The sequence below is a fragment of the Pundamilia nyererei genome, unplaced genomic scaffold (assembly GCF_000239375.1).
Source record: "Pundamilia nyererei isolate P.nyererei 1_Seehausen unplaced genomic scaffold, PunNye1.0 scaffold00400, whole genome shotgun sequence".
NCBI classification, from domain to species: domain Eukaryota; kingdom Metazoa; phylum Chordata; class Actinopteri; order Cichliformes; family Cichlidae; genus Pundamilia; species Pundamilia nyererei.
The window spans coordinates 258384-263167 of NW_005187801.1; positions in this window are offsets into that span (position 1 = coordinate 258384).

The window sequence follows — 4784 nt, forward strand, 5'->3', positions numbered from 1 at the left end:
ACACCAGGGACCAATAGAGGGAGCACAAACCCAAAACCCAGTATCTAAAATCCCAAAACACAAACCATCCCAAAACAGCCCAAGAATAATAAAGAGAATAATAACAATAAGCAACACAAACACAAAGTCACTGAGTCATGGCCGCAGGACCATGACACATTCAGTCTTTGAGAGTGCAGTACCTGAAACATACAAAGACAAAGTTCTTGTACTTTAAGTACAAGAATTAATGAGCCAAGGCAGAAACAAATGTGTTTAATCTACTTTATCATAAGTGTAACTAAGTGTTTAGAAAGTTAGCATATACATGTAATTTTTTATTTTTTTATGCATCCATCTATAGAACGCTGCATGTTATATTCTAAATCTGCCTGTTCTTTCTCAGACACCTGCCTGCAGAAAATGAACCTAAAGTATGTAATGCAAGGATGTAATCACTTTAAAGATGGAGAAAGCATAAAGTGACAATTATGAATCACTTAATATTATAAGGACATTCAATGTCCTTTTATACAATGACAATCAATGTATAAAACTAAAATAAAATGTATTTTTAGTGACACAGGGTACAAACATGGAAGGAAGATGTAGAATTGGAATTATTTATAATAAATCTGAATAAATTATTGCAATTTCTTTAACCATAAAGAATAACTAAATCCTTCAAGACAATGTCACATCAATGCACTGAACTCACTATGTTATCCCTCTAACAGCCTCCACATGTTCTCACTGTAATATCCCCCTCATGAATGAATTTATGCTGCACTAATCTGAATGTTCGGAGGGAAATCAAACGCATTTCACTCACAGTACTCAAGCTGACTTACCTTTGTTTGAATGACGACTTGTACACGCTGACTCCACAGACAAAGTACAAAAATATGTCAGGCTACGTCAATAGCGGTTGGTCTTCAGGGTTTCTACTCCACGGCCGTATTTCATATGGGTCCACATTTCCAATGCACGCTTTTTTTCTGCAAGTACCGCTCCTTCGCCTCTGGACGCAGTTGGTCTCAATACAGTCCATTCTCTTTTGAGCTGCTTTTAAGCATCTTTCTTGTAGTCGTTGTTCCAACACAGTGTGTTTGTTTTGATTTGTGGACACGGAAAATGGCGCAGCGCTCCCACAGTACATTGCAGCATGACGTCAACTCCAAAGCCCTATTACTAACTCCCATATCAGACAGCGTGGCCCCCCCTGCCGTAGAAAACTGAGGCCTTTCTGACAGACAACCAGCAATCCAGGAGACAGTAGAAGTGGTGGCATGCATCCTGAGCAGCTTCCTACTCAGCAGAAGTGGTTGGATAGTATTAAAGTTTTCAGTGGCTTTATTAAAAAGACTACAGTTATTATACCAACTAAATGAATAAGTAGTTAATTATTGGTCAGTTCGCAGGCATCCAAAGATTTTCATCAAATGACCCACCTGTTAAATTAGTCATGTTTGAATTCTTATTCTTGTATGAAGTTTGCTTGGGATACTGTGTACATACTATATGTGAGTCATGTTGCATGTCAGTGTAAAGCGTTATTTAGATTTCATAACCTTATCTCATCTCTTTCATGCCAGTTATTCACTGGAGTGTTTTTTGTGTGAGAGCTGACAAAAGCCATGCACCAAAATAACTACTCTGTCATTGTTATGTATTATGTAGAACGTTTTTCCACTTCTTGGGTGTGCCAACTGACAAAAGCCATTCCTCCAAATAACTTCCTTGTCATTGTCTATTCATCTATAACATTTACCCTTGAATTGAAACCGAAAGCTCAAGCTGGAGGGCTGTACAAACAAACTGACCTGCTTTTTATAACTATTGATGACAGTGTCATTTTCTCCCCAGCTATTGATGCCACTGAGAGTAAACCTTGACTGGTTCAGCCTGGTTTTATTTCTTGCCCTCTAACTCTCTGGTATACCTGGCTTGTCAGTTTCCATGGTATGGACAGCTAGGCCTTTCTTCATCACACCTTTCTAAAGGTTTCTCTAGGTGTTGCCATAATCCCACATTCATATCTTCTATTAGACCTTCAGACCACTTCTTGTAGTCATGGTAAGCTACCACGAAGGGTCCAGGTTTTCAGTTTAACTATCATTTCAGGTCAGTTGTTCTTACAGTCAGCACCTTCAACACGCTGGTTGAACTTGGGGCTTGTTACCCAGTCTCAGGTGAGGATCAGCCTAATGGCGGTGGTATCATCTGGAAACTTCAGGAGTTTCATGGATGGTTCTCCGAATGATGCTATGCCTGCTCCACGCTGCTATCTACTTGAGAAAAAGATTTAAATCCAGCATCTGCAGAATGCAGTCCTGGATGTGTTCACTGAGCAAGCTTTCAGTGAAGCAAAGGGAGGAGAATCTGTGAAAGTCGGTGTACAGGAACAGCAGTTCATCTGTTTTGCGTGCCAGTGATCACTGGTTGGCCAGATGGGAGCACGTAGGGTGTCATTGTGCCTCCAACCAGAATCAGGGTCGACAAAAACTGGGGGAGAAATACATAGAGAGGACTGTCCAATGATTAACAGTTCCTCTCTGAGGGTAGTGGCAAAAAGCAGAATAATGCAGAGAAGCATACAAAGCACAAGAAAGCAGTAGCTTCTGTATGGAGAAACGGGTCAAATTTTCTAAAGAAGCTCAGATTCTTTGGTCGTGTCCAAATTCATGGGCTGCATTCTCCTGAGGACCCGGCCTTCGCGGTCTACGTGGGCCGGGTCCTCAGAAGATCGGGTAGGCCGGAAGTAAACGGCCGTGAAATTGGACGGTCTAGCCTTCTCGATCTACTCCCGCCCTTAATTCAAAGTATTTCCGGTCGTCAGCGCCAGGGCACGAAAATCGAAAATGGACCCCGAAATCTTTCTCCGTTTTTTGTGTTCATTTTTAATTATCAACGATCTAAAAAAACTGTGTCGCGGTCGTCATCGCCGGCATGTTTTGTACTCCAGGCTCATCAGAGAAAATCATATCCAGGTAAAACTAGACGCATTTAAGAATTACTTAGCTAGTTTTATGGATAATTTCAGTGACTGAATGACGGCGGTCATTCAAAATATATGAACAAAATCTCTTAGAAAATGTTCTTCTATAAGTTTACATTTATTTTCAGTTATTCATATGATCTGTTACTTATTTTTGTACATAAAATTGCAGTAAAATTGTCAGAAAGCCAAAAACAGCGTTATTTTTGAGTTCACAAAAAAGCTTAGCTACACAGATGAAATGTATAAAATGTTATTTCTCAGTGTTAGTATATTTTACTCAAGCTTAGTAATCAGAATAATGCTTTGATGTCATAAAATAAATGAAGTCATACCTTTCTATTAAAACTGTTTATGCTGTTCTCCACCTTTTCCTTAACCAGAAAAGGCCGTTGTACTGCAGGATTAACCAAAGTGTACTAGTCCTGGATTGCTTATTGTTGGCAGCAAAATGGCAGCAACCTCGCTGCCATAAAGAAGGCTTCAGGAAATCATTCCTGCTGTTCTATATAAAGCTGTATAACATGTAACATGTAAAACATAAGTAAAACTAACTGCCACTGCCTTGTGTCCCCCAGCTGCTGTATAATTTGGCCCGGTGAAAGCGAAGGTCACTATCAAACAACTCTCATCTTTAAGGATTTCTTCAACTCCAGTGGTCACCTCTGCATCATGGAGACCTGGGTGAATGCTGCTGAGTCTGGTGTTTTCGCTGAACTTTTACCATTAGATTTCTGCCATTTCAACTTTCATGTTGAGCCGAGGAGGAACAGCGACTGCTTAGAAGCATCTTCACAGATGTAAAACGGCTTTCATGACTATCCTTTCTCCCGCTTTGAACTTTAGCTGTTTGAACTTGGTTGGTCCTATATTGTACTTTGCGCATTAATAAACAGATCACCCAAATACAGTAATGACTTTTTAAATACATTTTCTGAACGTTTGGCTGAAATCATGCCTAAATATGGTGTGTTGGTGATTGCAGTACATGTGTGCTGTCCTGGACAAGCATCAGCTAAGGACTTTAAAAGCCTTATTGACTCTTAATTTTATGCAGTGCATGTCTGCACTCACACAGAAACGGGGAAACTCCCTTGACATTTTTAAAGTGTCTGTTTCTAATGTGAAGATTTGTGACGCTGTTTGGATTACATGCGTGTAATGACATTTGACATTTTCTCACCTGGGAACATTCTTGAACCTCACGCTCCTGTTCAGCAAGTTGTTCTTTGGTTTTCAACTTTCTTTGGAACAGTGTTGTTTGCGTTGAGGCTGTGTCATGATAGATGATTTCCGCTCTTGGTTTCACTCCACTGGTCATACAGTGTTAGATGCTATGTTTTTATTAAAACCCAGGTAGCCAATACCTATTCTAGCCTTGGCTGGATGAAACAACAAGTGCAATTAGGTGCGAGTGTACAAAAGTGGAAGAAAGCTCCATGTTTCATTTCAAATTTTAAGGAATTCTGTTATTGCCATCATACAGTTGTGAAAGATGTCAGAAGGAAATATCTGTCAAAGATAATTTGGTCAAACTGCAATAAGCCTCATATTGTTTAATACCACAGACACTCTTCTTGGTGTTCAACAGCCTGCCTGCATTGAACCTTCATTTAAGGCATGAGAAAACTTTCAATTTCTTTGTGGATAATGTGAGAGCGGCACTGTGTATTACCAGCCACACATGTTGCGGCAGCTCCCCTCTTGATCAGTCCTCTTGAAATATGACTGAATTTGTTGTGTGTAGACCAAAATGCAGACAAATGAAGGCGGCCTGAACAAAAAAAAAAAAAAGAAGCGAGCCTTT